Source organism: Ambystoma mexicanum, chromosome 2q (assembly GCF_040938575.1).
Source record: "Ambystoma mexicanum isolate Mex_15411 chromosome 2q, UKY_AmexF1_1, whole genome shotgun sequence".
Taxonomy (NCBI): Eukaryota; Metazoa; Chordata; class Amphibia; order Caudata; family Ambystomatidae; genus Ambystoma; species Ambystoma mexicanum.
Window position 1 is genome coordinate 984,291,969 of NC_090924.1, and position 20,143 is coordinate 984,312,111.

A 20,143-nucleotide genomic window follows, 5' to 3' on the forward strand; every position below is an offset into this window, starting at 1 on the left:
TTAATCATGTGTTGTGTTCCCAAAGGGTACTGCATATGATTCTGCCTAACAGCACCTTGCCTGTATCATTGGTATCAATCCATGAATTTCTTTGGTTTGAGGTCCCGAGATATATTCTGCATCCTTGCCCTCAAAACCCTCATGTTGCCTCTGCTAACCACTGATACAAGGGACTTTATTTTTTGTTATTGTGATTTATATGGTGCTGACATTTCGACGTCTTTAATGCTGAGATAAACTGTAAACATTAATGCATGCATCACTCTTAAAGATGTATTTAAACATTCTACAATAGATTACCATTCAATGTCTTCAACAAAGGGGTGTTAAGGATTTCAAAGGCACGGTACACTCCAGACCAGGACTCTTTCTACTGGCCGGCGATGCAGCGCAAAATTAAAACACTTTTATTTTATGTATTACGAATTCAGTTTTGAGAAGGCACCCAACCCGTCTCACATCCACCTTTACAAACACCCTGGGTCGCAATGGACCATGAACCAGGCCGGTGTGCAATAATATAATATTTATTTATTTTTTAATTCCAATGAAAAGCATGCACATTTAACATAGGGCAGCAATCACCAGTGTGGTGATAATCACAATGTAAATTGATAGAATACACTTAGTTTGACCTTGTTACACCAGATATACAATGCACAATTGAATAAAGGCAAAATTACTTTTCGGGGATTGTTTGCAGATACCACCACAGTTAATATTTCCCCCTGCAACGCTCCCTCAAACCCCTGTTAACCAAATCGTGTGTGGGTAGCAAGGAGTAGCAAGGAGTCAGGTATACTAGGCAACAAACAGAATAAAAATTCAATCTTACCCCTCTGAATGGGAGGCAAAATCAGATTAAAAACCTTTGAAATTGAGCAAAATAGCACTCAGAATTACTCAATATTTGTTGTACATGTGCGGTTGAATGAATAAGGCAAGAATAGGTATAGCAGAATCATGGTTATCAAAAAGAGAAACACTGCCCATGAAAAGCGTTAAGCTGAAATTTTAACCACCTCACGCCATGTGTCTCTTTATGTGTGAATTATTGAATTTATTCAAAATAGTACTACCACAACAGACTAAAAGGATTGGAAAGAACAGCGCTAACACATGGAGATCACTGCAGATTTTCCTAAGAACAAGGTACACAGAGGATTCTGACAATTCTAATGATTTTGCTAGGGCAGTTATAGGATCTCTATGGGATTGGGCCTAATACAAGGTAACAAAGCAAGGGGTCCAGTTTTTGGTTACTGGGAAGGGAAATACTCACAACAAGCATGTGAATGGGGTAGCAGACAGCGGACCGGGTTTATGGACAGTGAGGCAAGATCTGGTCACTGCAAAAAGCTGCGGGCTCTCCTAGAAGGGGACAACTGGGCCTAGTCTGGTCCCTGGATAGCGAGATAGTGAGGTGCATCAGCAGGGCACTCCTTGAATTATTGGGATTTATTTGGGGGTTTTCTGGATAAGAAGTTCAACCTGGATATGGTCAGCTATCTCTGGCCTGGCAGTGGAATCTGGAATCTTGCAGGGTGAATCTGGAATGTCTGGATCTTTGGATCTGCTGGAGCTGGAAAAGTCAGAAGAGAGTCTAGATCTCCCTCTGCCTTCCGTTTATATGAGGAGCATGACATCAGAGGATTTTTACTATGTGGGCTGAACTAAGCCAGAGATACCTCTAAATCGCATAGGTCAGCCTATAAAAGTCACCTCCTCCCTGTAAGCAGATTGGATTGAAGGAGGTGACTCATTTTTAGGGTGGGTGTTTTATGAGGTAGCTTTGTTTCACCAAAGTTATTTTTGCCAAAATCAGTTATGACACAAAAATGCACCTTTTTACAATTGTTACACTTTTGAAAATCACATAGGCAAATTCCATATTTTACACAGAATATACCATTCAAATTCCAACACGGTGTGCTGCTCTTCAGTCATGCTGGCAATCTTTCACCATTTCCATGGAAAATGTTTCACCTAAAATTCTACAATTTTATATATGTACACATATTATCACTTGTCATGTTCTCATTCATTTTCAAAGTTGTACCATATATGTTTTCCCCAGAATTGACATTTTCCTGGAGTTTGTGTCTCCAACATGCTAGGAAAACCTACAAAGTCTTATTTTAATGGCTCAAACATAACATTTAAATGGTCATAATTTCACATTAATATGTCTTTTGATTACTGACTTGAGGGGAGGTGTCACCAGGAATTCACACCTATGTGTCCTGGCAGTCCATTGTCTCATGCTGGAGCAGTGCCACTTTGTCTGATGAGGGTGCTAGATTCCCCCCCTTGGCCCATTCATAGTTCCCAGGGGGATGATCCATTTGGGGAAGGTGATTCTGTTCCCAGGTGTGGCAGAGCCCCTGAATCCAGGGCCTGCCAAACCTGTTGTGCTGGCCTCCATGTACTTTTATTTCTTTATTTATTTTTCTTTCTTTAACCACAAAGCAAGTCTTTTGGGAATAATATCAGGTAAATCTTTAAAGCAAATCTCCATCCCATTATATGCAAGCACAGGGCCTTAGTTTAACATTTCACTTTTTAAAAGGCATTTTCTTTTTTGGCAAAAGCACCATTTTACACGTGGGTTACTATTCCTTGAATCTCACTTTACAAATGCAGTTTTTCCTAGCATCTGTATTCTGAGCATTCCCATGGTCCTTGTCAATTTCTAAAACACAGAAATCTGTTCAACGCAAGGCTCCTTTGAAACTGACATAAGCCAAGAGAGAAAGGGCTTCTTGTAAAGGGTTTGCTGGTCTGATTTTGTTGCAAAAAGTAAAGTGTTTGCCGTACAGCCTGGAGTGAAATGGAGTGAAATGATCTGCTCTTTCACAGATTTTGCCTGACACAACATTCCATTCAGTGAGGAATGCCACCATTTGCTGGTGTACACCCTGAATATAGATGAACATGGATGTGTCTTACTGGAAGCAAGCTGTTGTAAGGATATTTGGCGTGTTACAGCACAGAGTACAGCACTACTGCACAGGTAGCAATTTTTTATGCAGCACCACTACATGGGTGTGTTGCATTGCTATATGTGTTGCCAGAGTAGCATGGACATATAAGTAAAGACAGGCTATTCAGTCAAAAACATTCAAAATGCACACTATTTTTCACCTGAAATGCCTAGGTTGCAAGAGACACATTTGAAAATTAATAACTAACCTTATTAATAACTAACCTGACTAATAAAACTTCATTTAACATAATCCACTAATAAAAATGTGTCTCCACTGCAGAATTAGGCCTACTCTGAAAGTGAACTTTTAAACGCACATTCATTTTTTTTTCTCTGCTGCTCTGTCCACATAACTACAGGAAGCAAAGAGCTCGAAGGAACAGGAAATCAGTTTGTTACAAGTGCCACTGTAGAAGTGAGCCATTGTGTAGTGAGGGAGGAGATGACATGATTGATTCTGATTGGAGGAGCGTCATAGCAAGTATCATGCTAGAGGCTGTGATTAGAACTTTGCTGGAGAAGGTTGAGGGGTGGGGGAGGACAATCGAGATCTTGCAGAGCTGGGAGAAGGATCTGTTTCCTGGCTGGGGCATTCCTGCTGCAAAAGCTGAGAGTTCCAGGCAATAACCCCGATTTGAGAACGGCAGACGCTTGTTCTCAATGGGGTTGATTTTCAAGGGAGCCAAATTCAGAAAGAGAATAGCCGGAGAAAACTCATGCTGAACAGATAAGGTAATTACAGAAGCGAGTGGGAGCTGTGCGAAAGTGTGTGAAACTGTTCAGTCAGTGTATTCGAGGGAGTCTCAGTCTCTTATCAGCATATTTAATGTTACCAATTGAATATATTCTCGCAGCTCTCTGTTCATTTTATCACAAATAATGTTGTACCATTTCATTTATTTCTGTAAAAAAAAGTTAAACTGTGTTTAAAAGAAATTTCTATAATACAAAAATATTTGAAAACAGATAGCTAGTGTGTATTATTTCTCTCTTTCATTTTGCATGGGTAAAGGTTTAAACGTGGGTAGATTTTTAAACAGTGCAATTGTCATTTTAAAACAGATGTGTGCATGATTCTATTCAGTATGGACAGTTGTGAGTGACTGTTTGTAGCATAGCCTGTTGGAGGTACATGAGTCAACGGGAAGAGAGACTCTCTGGACATAGTTCCCTACCGTATATAAGGTAGTGGAAATTACCACAAAAATACCACAATAGCCCATGGTGGCACACAACACTAACACTGAAAATGTGGTATCCCTAAAATGTAGGCCTGAGGTCTCTCTAGTGATCAAGAACAATCTAGATAAAAAACAAGGGATGTTGGATATTGGGGCCACAAATAAACCAACCACTATACCAACCAACCACGCAAACTACCGTGCACATCATCTAAATAGGTCTGAATTCTGAAATAATGCAATGTATTATTGTCATGTGTGACCCAATATGAATACAGAGAGTGATTATTGCTAAAGGTATTTTGGCGGTAAGAAAATACCGCAAAGCCCCAAATATCCACAAAATACCCAACACTGTGTAATGTTGAAAAGATGGAAAGGGCAGCAGTGCACAGTTATTTTAAATGCATAACATTTTCTTTTTCAGTGAGAAGTTTTGAGCTGGCAGCCTAGCAGTGCTGCCTTTGAATTCTTTTCTTTGGTGTACATGAAAAGAACTGTGGCACCATTCTCTGGGTGTTCCATGTCCCATCTCGCCTCATATTTGCTTGGCAAAGACAGTGCAGCCATTATTTTTGTAACTGCAAAACACAGTTTTAATGCAAGGGACTAGCGCTCAGCAGAGCCAGCGCAGCCATTCTGCTTGTAATTGCTGGAATGCAGTTTGGTGATGTGGGGGAGTTCTGATGGCCTGGTAGATGTACCCCGCAGGGGGGTTGTAAATATGTTTCAGAATGTGGGTTGGGTTAGAAGTAATACCAAAGTCCCTCTGGAGATAGAAGAGATGGTAGCTTCAGGCTGATCCCACAATGTTGGATGAAAGAAGCTGCATTGAAGAAAAAACACAAGCATCTCCACGGATATGAAAGTAGACTCTCGGCACAGCAAGACATTGAGGGTTCTGCAGGTGACATACATGCAGAAGCACTTTCGAATCTCTTCCCTGCAGATACACATTTCTTATATTGTATAACTAGTGTGTAGAAATGCTACAGTACAGAGAGAGGAGAAATACAGAATAAAAACCCTTGGTGGCCACCTATCATCCAGCATTAACACAAATGAATAGGATTGTTAAGGACCTAAAACAAATTTGTTGCAGGGATGATGAGCTGATAGACATGTTCAACGATAATCTATTAGATGCATACACGCAGCCACGAAATGTAGCATGACCTCTGACCAGAAGTGCATTTCCACTAGATCAAGAACAAATAAGATCGGGAACATACCCATGCCATATTAGGAGATGCTAAAAATGCCAACACATCTGCGCCGAATCTGACATAACAACCCCAACAAACCAAGCAATACAGATACATGGCACATACAACTGCAGATCGTCCAATGTTGTGTTTTTTAATCAATGGAAAAAATGCCAGCAAGGAAAATATGTACATGAGACTTGCCAAGAGCTGCATGAAAGAATAAACCTACATAGATACATCATCTCAAACCACAAAACAGAAAAACTATTGGATCACCCCCTCATACAAGATGAGCACAAACTGCTGGATCTGTCATTAATTGATGGTATTGAGAGGTGAACTCTCCAATACCACGCACAAGATTGTGAGAGCTCAAGTATTTGAAGATGCTTAATCTAAAAGACATAGGTATGAAGATAGATCTAGGATATATGACAGACTGTAGCCAACTTGGAGCCCAGGACTAGTAAGGCAATCACACAAACAATGCCAGTAGACAACCCCCCAGTACCACCTTTTAACAACATATGATGGCCACTTATGTTCAGAACCCCTAACGGGTGAGAACACAGGGCAATAACAACTGGAGCGTTGGGAGTCTAAGCTCAAATGGTTGTCACACATTATTGAGCATGAGGCACACTGAGATAATAGCGGATAGTGCACCATTCCAACTTGGGTAGTGCATTTTGTATTTGTCACAAGGTTTGCGATCCAGGAAGCCATCATCAAGTATGAAGCATGGTGACGTAACATTGGACGCTGCTCTATTTAAATCTTGAGAAAATATTTTGTAGTAGTTGCATTCTATCCCATCCAGTAAATGTAAGGAGCTGAAATGTAATCATTGCATGGTCCTGACACTACATAGAGGCAACAAAATAAATGTTTACACTCTGTGTGAGATACATGCAAAACATGCCATGCTTTCCAAATGTGTGTTTTTAAATATTGAATTTGAATAGGATTCTAAATGAAGATGAATGACCCTCTGAACGTTCTGGGGCCCGCTATATGACGGCGTGTCCCTAATTTCAAAATACATAAAATTCAAAGGTTATTTGTTCATAAGGTGTGCTTCCTTAAACATTAATTCCTCAGCACCGATAGAAATTGTAATTGTTTTCAGAAAATACAGTTATGTGTTTTCCCCGCTGCCAGTTTTTTGGTCCTTTATAAGCCATTGCATTCATACCATGCATTCTCCAAATGCAATGTTTTTTCTCTGTAAGTAAGAGCGGGCTACTGTGTGTTTCTTTAATACTCCTTTCTCTATGCGCCATATGATGATGAATGTAATGGGACTTTGAAAGGCAACGCATTGGTGTAATGCATTGGTCTATCCCTGCATAATATTTTCAATTGGTCCAATAAAAGTTATCAACACTTGCATTTTGTGTGATCTTAACACTGAACTAACACAGCGGCAAAGCTTTCTTTGCATATATGAAAAGGTATTTAGATAATATGGAAATTCAATAATGTAAACGGGCTCTAGGGGTCGAACTTGTATTTATAGGCTGCTGCTGCTGCTGCTACTACTGGATAGCGACGGAGGCCAATACCTCCAAAAATATCGAGCATATAGACATAAATCACATCTAACAAAAAGAAATATAGCGCCTCTAAAAGGCGATAGAATCAATTAAACAGGCAAGGAAGACGTTGTGACAAACCCCTGTCGATGTTGAGCGTTCCAAAACAAACAGTGCACTAATACCAAAGAAGGTTAAAAAAAGAAAAAAAAGAAAAAAAAGACGGTTCTGCTGACTGGGCAAACAAGTCAATCTGAGACCAATATAGATTGAAATGTAAAATATTACCACTAGATGGCAATAAAACATAACAAAAAAGAGAAATGTTGCACATGGAAACAGATTAAATAGAAAGATAAACAATGTAGTGAAAATTAATCAAGAAGGGATGACATCAGTGAAAGGGCAGCATTCATTCATTACCTGGGAACACAAAGAAAAAAACCCCATGCCAAGAGAAAAGCTGCTATCAGGTCCAGCTCCATACAGTACGTGTGTGTCGGTATGTGGAAGGAGGGAGTGGTGGTATTTTCTCCAAGTAGCAGAACAAAAGAAATTCACTGGGAAAGAATAGAACGGAGGAACTGGTAATATGAGACACAAGCTCGCCCTGCAAATGATGACTATTCTGCTTCAAAAAGAAAACGATCGGCACAAAAACACACAATCTTAAAAAGGGTCATTCACACAAAATGAGACATTGTGCAGTTATTAAGACTACAAGCAATAAAAGCCGGGGTAGAAAGGAAAGCAGGGGAAGCAAAGGTAACAGGGGTTCCAGGGGCAGCAAGGGTAGCAGGGGTAGCAAGAGTATCAGGTGTTGCAGGGGTATCAAGGGTAGTAGTGGCAGAACTTTGATAGGCAGCGATGGTGACGTGTGAGGGCTGCAAAGTCCATCTTCTCTTTCCACAGCCTTCCTGCTGGGTACTGCAGTGTCAATGGAGTTGTTAGCTCTCTCCTTATTCTGTCCTTATTCCTGCTCTATATGATTGCTCACCTTTTTGCCCGCCTCTTTTTTTTCTAAATTCAGGTGCGCCTTGGACCCACAACATGCCGGCTTCAAGTCATTTCCCTGCATTCATCACCCTTTCCATAGCAGTGGACCATGTGTATTTTCGGGCAGAGGAACGTTAAGTTATCCCGAGTTTGTCAATTAATGCGGGGTCACAGGCTCGTCTTGTCAAAGTCATGTCCCTTTCCCCTCCTCTGGCAGGATAGAGTTTACGCCTAGCGGCCTGGTGTACTTTTCGGTGCAACGGGATGGGCTGTGGGTGTGAGAAGAACGTCCTAAGCTCCGCTCGGAGACAGAATTTCTGTGGATTTTCATGTTTAGATTCAATATGTTTCTCTGATGAGTTCTAATCCTAGGACTCATCAGTGATTCGAGTGCCATTTTTTTGTTATTGTTTAAAGCGTGGACCTAGCTCTAGAGCAGCAGAGCACTGTACAGAGTGTGGGTAGTCAGCGTTTGGGCTGCCATTTATTAACAGTAGTGCAGTACTGTGAGGTCTGTGCGTTGGTATGTGCGTCTATTGGAATTAGTCCTTGGTCAGGTGTTGTTGAAAGAGCCATGTTTTGAGAGATTTGACTAACTGCACCATCTGAGCACCTCACTTAATCAAGGTCCAGGTACACCATGTACCATAGGTGGCCATAATGACCCCACTATTTGGTGGCAGATTTTTTTCAGTTTGAAGGAATACAGTCAGACTGTATTCCAGGGATGAGCTTACTCGCTATCCTTTGTAAAAACCCAACTAATGCCTGTATCCGAGCCCTTTACTTTTAAGGCAATCCGCGTGTCCCTAAAGTAGTCATTTATGGTCATGGCTCTGGCAGCCTGAGTTTTCCAGGGAATACTCGGGTAACAATCAGATGAAACAAGTGTGGATGGGTGTCTGGGTTAAAGATGGAACCGACATATGGAGGGTGTGTCCATGAAGAAGGCTGTAAACTATGAATGTGGCAGGCCGCACTGATTGGGGCTTACCAAAATGTTTTAATCAATGTATCCCTCTGCGTTGGATCTGTCTCCTTGCCCCAAATCCCTATGAAGGTGGCTGCTAATGTTGATTAGTCTAAGAATTTGAAACATGAGAAAACAGAGACTTATAGACTGAGTGCATGAAAGCCCTGCTTAAACCAGAAACACCTGCAGATTGTGGCAGCAGCCTCATGCAAGACATTTGCACTGATCAGTACGGGTATAGATAGGATATGGCTGCAGCCTCAGGAACATGTTATAAAGTGCTCCTGTGTAGTGTAATGTTGGTTACATTGCATTTACTGGATTTGTTCATGTAACCCTAGATAACCAAGTGTAAATTGTATGGTTTTTTAAAATCATTTTTGTCAAACACTGTGCTGTATAATGAATTATTTCTGCATGCTATTTTAAAAATATTTCCCCACTTAATTATTCGAGCCTCCCAAGTTACGCTCAGTCGCTCATGCTCATGCTAGTTTGAGTAAGTATTTAGGCCTCTCCACTCAAAATATTCACCAGACATGACTGACCATGAATCTTAACATTTACTGGATAGTTTTCAGGTTTCCCCAGAGAAACTATTATATTTTGTACAGGTTTTCATCCCATTTTTCTTAAAAAATTGTGCTGCAAAATACATCCTTTCAGCACATTATATTAAAAAAAATTCTTGGGGAGAACCTCCCTCCAGTCACCTTTAAATTCTTTCAGGCTCCCTTCGCAATGCTCGGTCGCTCGTTCAAATTTCAGGAAAAGCATAGGACCTTCCATTGAAAACATTCACCACTGCAGGGCTCACCCATGAATCGTTTATAATCTTGGTGCCCCTTCAGGAGCTATCTGCCCCCTGGCATCAAAAGCCTCTACTGGGGTTGTCTGCCCATGGTTTATATCTGTAGCCCCTGAGGCGAGGCTACAACCAAGAGTTGAGGCCTACATGTTATGGCCTCACTGCCAATCCTCACTTCTTTCCAGCACTGGGTTACATAGTTTAATAGTTTGTATAGAATATCAGCAGCACAAGCTGTGACCTCACAGAATCGTATGATGCTAAACATGAATGTCATGCCCTATAAGCAGGGCAGTTGGAGTCTGTCAAGCGGGGAGGAAGACTGCAGCCTTATGATGTGTACATAATGTATTCAGTTCACTTACCTGTTGTACCAGTTAACTTTATTATATTGGTGACAAGCTGATAACAGGGGCTGCAATGAGGAGTGGTAGCAGTGTGGACCCACAAGGTGTGGTCCACGGCTCATGGTCCAGAGTTTGCCCTGCAGTGTTGGTGGGCATTCTGAACAGAGTCAGTTGTGCAATATCCGGATACTGCAGGAGACTGGCTTACGGAGTGGAGTGCAGTATGTCAGCGCTGCAATCCCGTTTGTCTGTGCTGGGATCAAGGTAAGCTGCACTGCCTGTGACCTCACACAAGCAGCGCTGAGCTGTGCCTGCATCTCCACACCCTGCCTGTGCATCAGAGCCCTCCCGCTGGACTATGCCTGTGCCTCTGCACCTCACTGTGCATCAGAGGGCCCTCTGGGTCTATACAGAGGATCTGAAGTGGATTTAGGATCTGGGGGATGCGAGCGCATCGGCACCTACTCCATAGTGGACTGTACCGTGTAGCAGCAAGCCCGGTGAGAGCATTGGAGGAGAAGGACATTGTTTGATACTGCAGTAGGCACGCGTTCATATTCACAACTTTTTGAGTAAAGCACCTGTGAACGTTTCACTGCATGGGGCTTGCATGAGATGTTTATTGTTTCCATGGTTACCAGTCCTTCATGTGATCAGAGAGTACAGCAACCACATTAATTATTCCTCTGTGCATTTCCACTCGTGTCAGTGTAATTCATACACTGTTAAATTTGCTTTAAGGTGGCAAACAAGTTGGAATGAGAACAAGCAATACATTAACCTTAAAAGTGGACATTTTACATAACAGCAGAACTGGTATTATCTATACATATAAAATGCTTAGGTATATTTCCGTTCTCAGCTGATACAATTGATCAGTTTTAGGTTGCCCTCTGCTGTTGAAATAGCAAAGTGCACCTCTATGTGCCCTTCCACTTCAACAACAGCTATCAATTTAACTAACAGAATGAGCATGGTTCTACGCAGTCACCTTCACCTTCCACTATCGCAAACATTTGTAATAATTTCAAGCTACTTCTTTCCACCCCTACTTCTCTTCACACAGGGCACGGTAGTTCCAGTGTCAATGAACAGTTAATTACTGGCTCAACGTTTCAGTCCCTAAAGAGTGAACCGCTGTAGGACGAATGCCTCCTCATGAGCTAAAACTCAAAGTAGGTGCTGTAATTATGCTACTACGCTACTTTATGCCATCACAGACTCTTCAATGGAACAAGGTTGACAATTACGTGTCTACAAAGACACATCATAGATGCCTGTGTAATCGATGGATTAAATTTAGATACTGTTTTTATACCACGCATACCTCTCATTCCATCTGACACAAATATGCCTTTCAAATTAAAAGAAGACAATTTCCTATACGTTTAGCCTTTTCAATGACCATTAATAAGTCACAGGGGCCTACGACCCCTTCCTGGAAGCGATCAGTGGTAATTCCAATATTTAAGAAGGGGGACAGAAGTAGCCCTATGAAATACTGTCTGATATTGTCCTTTAAGATATGCTAGAACGGCGTATGTTACGCCGGGAACAGCTAGTGTATTTAGTAGTGGAGCCGACAGAAACCATTTTGGTGCACAAAGACAGCCTGACTAATAAGCCCTTGTTTAAAGGGGAAGGTACCAGTGCCATAGACAAAGATGTTGACTAGAGGATCAGGGGAAGAGATAAATATTTCAACTGGAGGAGCAGAGCAAGGGGCAGAGGAATCACGAACAATCAGAGAGAAGTGACCAGTTTTCATGATGGTATTTGACCTATCAAGAGTTTTTACAGATGTGGGAGCACTGAACATTTTGCAAGAGACAGAGGGGGTAATTCATGGATTATTTGTGCAGAAAAAAACAGGATTTGTGCGCCATTCTGCCCGTAAATACCTGTTTAACAAATGGGGATTTGCGGGCAGAATGGCGCACAAATCCTGTTTTTTTTCAGCGCAAATAATCCATGAACTACCCCCAGAGAGTGCACAGCTCTGTTTGTAGAATGCAGATGCTGTGGTAGAAAGGGGCACTTAGCAAAGTGTTGTCGCTTCTTGAGTGGCAATGTAGGAGTTGTGGAGGAGGATGTGTATGATTTTGAGGAGGTATATAAAAGGGTTGAATGTTGTACAACCTATGGACGCGATATGTGAAGTTAAGATTGAAAAAAGGCCCAAACCTTCAATGATGTCAATGGAGTACAGATGGAAATTATGGTTGACGGTGGGGCTGGCTACACTTTGATCAGCAAGATGTCATGGGAGAAGGACCTCGCCAAGTGTTTATTGAGGCAAGAGTGAAAGTGCATGCTTACAGCAAGAACCTGAAAGTGATCAAAGGTGAACTAAATGCTAAGATATAATTCAAGGGCAAGAGTACAGTCAGCAAGGTAAATGTAACAAATGTTGATGAAAATCTTTTGTCTTGGAGCTGTCAGACTGCTCTTGGGAAAAAGTTAGATCCAAATGCCATTGAACAAGTACACAATGGTTGTAAGGTGGTGGTGAAAGAGATCAGAGATCTGGCAGAGTGTGAAGTGGCGGAATCGGCTCCCAAAGTTTTCAGGAATGAAGTAGGTTGCCTCCAAGGGTTCATATATAAAATGTATCTGAAGAAATAAGCCAAGCTCAGACCAGTGCCCATGGCATGTAGGAAGGTTGTGGAATTAGAACCTGACAAGATGTTGAAGGAAGGGATCATTGAACTTGCAAATATGTCTGAATAGGTGAGCACCATTGTGGTTGTTATCAAGGCCAATGAGTTCATCAGATTATGCAGTGATCTAAGGGAGGTCAAAAAGAACATTATCACTGAGAGGTTTCCTTTGCTAAAGATAGATGAGTAGATCACAGAATTGAGTGGTTCAAAGGTGTGTTCGTTGCTGGAACGCAAGTCTGCATACCATCAAATCCAGATGCACCCTGTGTCTTATAATATTCTCATGTTCATCACTCATATGGGTCTTTACAGGTGTGTCAGGATGCAATTGGACACATTTCATCCACCAGTGTATTTCAGTGAGTAATGCATAGCATACTTGGCAATGCGAGCAGTGTGAAATTCTACTAAGATGACATAATGGTGTTGGGTAAAGATAGAGGAGACCATGATGCAACACTGAAAGGTGTTCTTAAAAAGTTGGAAGATGCCGTTTTGACGTTGACTTTGGAAAAATGCTAATTTGGTAGGTCAGAAGTGGATTACTTGGGCTACAGTTTGTCTAAAGAGGGAGTGTGTCCCAAATTGAGCACTATTAAGTTAATTGCAGAAATTACAACACCGGAGCACAAGACTGAGGTTTCCTAATTTTTGGGCATGATTGAGTACAATGCCAAGTTTGTCAAAGGTTTGGCCAGTAAGACAGCAAATATAAGAAATCTCCCCAGGAAGGGAGTGAGATTTGATTGGAATGTGAAGTGTGAGGAGGAGTTTGCAAAGGTCACGAAGGACATTACAAGTTCACTGGTTTTGCAGGGGTTCAAAGACAGTTTTTGCATTATAGTGTACGCGATGCATCTGAACATGGTTTGGGGTGGTCCTCATGCAAGAGGATGGATCAGGGCTACATACGATAGCGTGTGCCTAAAGAACGCTTATAGAGACCCGGTAATTGAACTGTAAGCTTTGGCGGTATTGTGGGCCATCACCAAATTCAGTGTATTTGTATGATAGAGTTTTCATTGTTCGCAAGGATCACAATCTTTTGGTAGTAATTTATAACAAAAAGGGTCTAGATGGGGTGTCTAGGAGAATTTCAAATGGGTTACCATATCACAGGGTCTGGAGATAGTAGTGGAACATGTCCATGGTAAGGATGAACGAGGTAGCTGATGCTTGCTTGGCATCCTTTGGTGGAGGTTGAAGGACCAGGCACATGGGCAGATGAGGTGTCAGGGAGGTTTTTGTGACTGATGAGTGCATTCAAGAGTGTGAGGGCCAAGTGGCTTGTCAGGATGATAGCATGTATCAACAGGTAAAAGGCCTAGTGCAAGGGAGGTCGAGCTATAATGATTGTCAGGCCATGGGTGAACAACTCAAAGAGTACATGAGAATCAAGGATGAATTAAGCTTGGTGGATGGTTTTGTGTGTAGGGGTCATAGGTTGGTGGTCCCAACAGAAATGCAGAAGACGGTGGTCAAGTGGGGACATAAATCACATACGGGTAGCCTCTCCATAACTAATATAGTACGAAAACAATGGAAGATCTTTGCACAATCTGTAGTGAACTACCCTGTCCACTTTTTGCATACCGCAAATCTACCACTATAGGAAACAGGGTAAGTAGCAGCAAATTCAGAAGTAAACCACCTGAAGTTGAAAACCTAACTAAAACATGGGGTCTTAGCCCAGTCATTGGCCATTATCCCTGCGGTGGATGTTCAGTGTGTAAATACACTAACAAATCTAAAGAAATTGAAATAGGCTTATCTACACCATGGAAACAATTACAATTCTCTAATTGCAATTCAGAATTTGTTATCTACATGATAGCCTGCCCATGTGACTTAAAGTATATAGGAAAAACTGTACGAAAAATTAAAACACGCATCATAGAACATCGGAGCTGCATACGCAATAAAACCATCCAAGCGCCCATGGTAAAACACTTTATAGATAAAAACCATTCAAGTGACGACATAAAATGGACAGTCCTACTAACATTAAAAGGAAATGACATAACAAAGAAGAAACATCTTCTACTAGAAAAAGAACAGAGACTTATTTTCCAAACCAAAAGTGATGAACTAGGGCTAAACGAAGCCATCGAATGGCACAAGATCTGAGCGCCAGATACCATACTACTATAAAGGGTTTAATGTGCACCTCAATAGCTAATTTTCACCTTCTGGTTGCTACTTATACAAAAGAAGCTATGTAATTAGATTACATCCCTGCCTACGTTTCATTGTTATCAGGATAGATATTCACAGAATACATACTATATTTCTATACACAATACCGTCTTTAGTACCCTTTATTGTAAATATGTCGTAGACATTTAAAACAACCGGTATTAGTAAATCCTACCAGCACTAATAAAAACTAAAAAAGGACTAGGGAGTTTATATCAAAGCCCCCACCCAAGATGGCACCTGCGATCGAGACAGAGCCGGGCAGAGGACACAAGAAAAGGAAGGACGCTAGTGCAAAGATCAACTAAAACAGGTAACTCGCCGTTTCCCAACTGTTTAAATCAATTGAAAATTAATATAGACCTTAACAACGCGATACGAACAAATCACGCCAGTCGCTACGCAAACGTTTAGATTTATTAATACGCCCACTCTCGTCCTTTTTACAGATTCAATAGAGGATCTCATTTACACAGACCTTAAATTGAACCGACCGCATTCAGAAAACTAAAGGAATACGGACACACCTGCCCAAAGCCACATACGAGCCGAACATCACCTGACTACTAATACAGGTAAGCGACTTACAAATAAGAAGGGAATCCACACTTTCTATCAATAAACTACTAATTTACAGCTAAACTTAACGCTATAATAGATCCAATTCCCGTTTTTTCTAGGCTCCTGCCCCTAGTACAGATTTTGACTTATGAGAACATTCCGTTCCCACCCGCCGAGCATAAGACAAACAAATAGACGCGGCCTGAACATTCGAAGCCCCTATTTATAAAGAACGACCTTTGAAGTTCCAATATCTCATGCTATGAGGTAAGCCTTGATCTACTGTCCTCCCAATGTACATTCCTACAAGACTGGAGCCAACCTGTTAGTAACCTTCACTAAAATATGCATATTAACTTTGCAGGTCGTAACATAACTCAACTTCGAGTTATCAACAGACCTAGGAGATCGAAAACCTGCTTAATTCAGGATCCCTACCTCCTCATAAGCCACTCGCCTCTGACAAGACTAGGTAATTAATTATCCTAGCCCTGTCTTGTAAATTGAAATGATTACAGAACTATTTAGAATATTCATATCCCTTTTCTTTCTGTTTTTCTGTCTCATATCAACAGTTGCAGTAGGCAGATCCAAACCCACCATGCAATTCCAGGAACTGATATCCAATGATAAATGTATTAAATACACCTCTTACTGATGTTTGTTTTTACTGTAAGGAATGATTTAGATACAGTGACACTACTCCTGAAGAAAGTTCCCAGAATCACCAGAGAACTGAAACATGTCGAGTTCTACCTAACCATCTAGTGTAACAACTACTAGCTTGACGAAATAACTGCCTCATAATAGGGCATAAGGATCATTGAAAGTGGAAGATCTTTTTTTCTGCATAGATCATTATATCCATTCAAAGCTACTAGATATTTGATATTAGAATATACAAATCAATGTGTCACGACTAAACAGTCTTTCTCTCTTTTTAGACATTGTGTGAATGTTTTATTGTACCAAATGAATGGGTTTGTCCCATCATTTCCTAACTCAAAATGTTTTTTTTCTATAAATTATTGAATTAAAATATGACTTTAAATATACCACTTACAGTTTCAATTTAATGAATACAACTGTAAACTGTTGATATGTGTTAACTACCTTCTTATGTTTCGAAATATTGGTGAATCCCACCTGCTGCAGCCCACTCTGAAGGAAAGGACACAGAGCTCTGCTTCTCATTACACTGAATGGAACATGACTATGTACCGAAGAATAGAGCACAGAAAGGCTTTTTGGATACATAGTGATGTTTAAATAATCACGTGCACTTGGGGCCGCTGCTAGTGGAAGGAAAACAATAAAGGGATATGTTTTAAATTATAAATGGAAGCACGTGGCTCCACCAGTGTGAGGATACAATAGCATAACAGCATGTTAAAAGAAAACTCAGCAAACGTTTTGTTTCTTTAAGTTCAGTTGCCATGTTATGATTGCAAATGGAAACAAATGGAATGGAAGTCTCCTGGATATGGCAACTAGAGAGTTCCACAGTTTAGGAAGGAATAATCATATCCAACAACATAGATATTATCAATATCTTTGTGACTGGTTAGATCAACACAAGAGAAAAACAGAATTAATTGGCAAGCGGTCAGAATGGTTCTAAAGTTGGATTAGGTAAAAACACTAAATATGGTTTAAATTGCTGAAATCGTTTAAATTTTTATGGGAGCAGCTTTGGATAGTTACACACAAAAACTAGCAATGATTTGATACTAAGAAACAATGTGAAATCTTAAAATTAAGGTCAGAAGCGATCAAAAGCTGTTTTACACGTGTCAGAATTTCCCTAAAACTAAATCAGCGGCAAACTTTTCAGTGTGCAGTAATCGCGATTACGGGAGAACCGTATAGATTTGGGATGCGGTTTTAGATGCAAATTAAAGCTGTGGATGTTAGCTACAGGCAGAAGTGTTTTGTTTCTAGCATGAAAACTGAGAAAGTTATGGACGTTTTAGTGGAGGTTGTTTTTTTCAGATAGGCGCAAGAATGGGAAAACGGGAAGCGCTTTTAAAATGACAAAAAGGATTTCTTACACTAGAGGATGACTATGAATAAACAGATACCACACAAGAACACAGCCACTTGATCAGGGCAACTGCCTGCAGTGGTCCCGCCTTCTTCAGATGAAAAATATCAGCGCAAAGATAGCTTTAACAATACTAGCACAGGAGGAAGATAGGAGGGATAGGATAGAGAGTTCAGGCAATTCAAAAGTACTCCTAACAATGCAGGTTCTGAAGACAAGATAGGATGGATTGAAGATAGAGATTAACTAAACCAGGTACATATGCTAGTGACACAGTTCTATCTATAGAGACTCACCAGATATATTTTGAAGCGGAACCGTCAGGATTCTGGTCCGTCAAGATTTCTGGTCAGGGAAGGCAATCTGGTTCTGGGATAGACAGCTGGGCACATCGGATTGGACTGGGTCTTTTCACAGGACTGGATCGGATATGCAATGGCTCCGGTCACAGCAAGGCACCGGACTGGATTGGATCTTTTGGTTCTGATGATAATTATTTCAGGAGGCAAGCAATACAGCACAGCCCGGCTGTTTTTTTTTTTGTTCCCCTTAGTTTTCTGGGGTTGGTTCTGGTTCTGGAAATGTAATGCCTAGCTGAAAATGGTTCAGCTATGCAATGGGCCTTTCTGCTTTCCCAAGTTTCTGGAGTCTGGAGCAAGTAAAATGGATAGTTCAGGAGTCTGGAGCAAGTAAGATGGATAGTTCTGCAGCAGGGTGCTCCGCCAGAATTCGGATAGTGGGTGAATATGTCTGACCTTTTGAGTGCTGAGCTGTCTCTATTTATGCTTATGATAATGGGGGTGTGTGTGCTGGTTTAGCCTAAGCTCGCCCCATTGACAGGGATTGGTCAGGATCTCCTCTCTACCTTGATAGGAGGAGAAAACTGTGTGTCATCTTTATGGTGTGGGTTTATGAGGCTTAGAGTCCACCCCTGGCCTCTTGAACACAAAATCTACTTTTGCCACAATACATATTTCCACATGTGCAACCTCTATAACAACCACATATATAGATTACATATTTTGTACAGCAGCTACTCCTACCAACCACATGGCTGTAAGAACATGTGCCTGCTTTTCCCAGAATTTCACCCTTTTCATCAGGAACACAATGTCCCATTTATCCGCCAATTTCCACAAGTGTGCACATATAACATGGGCATAAGTGTATAAAGTTTCATACTTCTAGCAGAAATCCATTTGGTGTACAATCACATTTTCTGCCGTTTCCATACAAATTATGTCACACGATCTTGCCGCCTCTTGAAATGTGCAGCCAAAAATCAGATTTACAATTATGTTATTTTTGTGTTCTTTTCAATTTTCAGTGGCAAGTTATATGTATTTAAACAAAATGTTGTTTGTGAATGTCCAGCCGCAGATGGTTGTTTGTCTCCGCCTCGTTTTGTCTCCCTTTAGTTCAGGAGCAGTCTCCTCCCTGTTTCCTTGGCAGAGGCCATTTACGACCCTTCACACTTAGCATTTCCTTTAGCTGGAGGCTGTCCAATGTTTAGTCCTGGGCTCACCATCAATTCGCACCACCCCGTGAGTTTCAGCTGGGGGGAAGTGTCCTCCTTTTGTGAGGAAAGCTGTTATTCCAGTTTGGGTCGTTTTAGCCAGGCTTAAATTTAAATGTTATTTCTGTTGCATTTTTTGTGATTTCAAAATATCAGCTAGAATACTTATTCAAGATTTTAAACCAATGCGATAAAAACAGTTAAGAGATAGGTTACTCTCAGCAACAGGCCACTTAGATTGCAACATTTAATTTCAGTTTATACAGGTTTTAAAGTTTAATCCTGCAGGCTTCTGACAGCTATCATTCAGGCGGCCGAGGGTACTGTACCCATATTTTCACATCCAAACCCAGGTAACTTTTGCTGTGGAAATCCCTTGATGCTTTCAGCTTCTCAGGACATTGAACGTTCACAATAATTTCTTATACTAAGTGAATTGTAGCACCCAGTAAGAATTTTGGATGTTTGAGGGTGTTTTGTACCGGCATTCTGTAGTTTCAGCAACAAAGAAAAAGTGATTTGAAGCAAGATTTTGGGGTTTCCTTCAGCAAAGCACTGCTTTTCCTTCTGTACTCCACCTTCACATGTTGTGGGGCCCAGTGACATGTTTCAGGAGTGAGATCTCTGTTCCACCACTGACAACATGCATGGCAGATTGGACAGCCATCTTTTTGTGCTTTGCGAAGCGCAATTTTCAGAGGTTATGGCGCGCACAAGGGTTTTGCGGCCATTTGGATGTTTATGGCACCATTAGAACACAGTGATGACGCATGGCAGAGCAAACGTGGGTTAAGACATCCTACAGTGCACTTGCGTATGCCGATGCCGTAGTCTTGAGGGCCCCAAGAGCTTTACAGCTCTTAACAAATGGGTTTGAGGAATTTATGGGCGCAAATTTTGAAAAATATAATCGTATGCATATTGGACGTCGTAGAGCTAGGCTACCTAAAATTATAGCATGGGGCACAAAATTGGAATGGGTTGACTTATTCTCTTATTTGGGTATTACCTGTAAGAACCATTTTGGATGGACTAATCAAGTTACCATACAAATGGTCCAGGCTAATGGAGCAATCCTCGGGTTCAATAAGAATTCAGGAGGGAGTATTTTGGACTTAATACTCCAGAT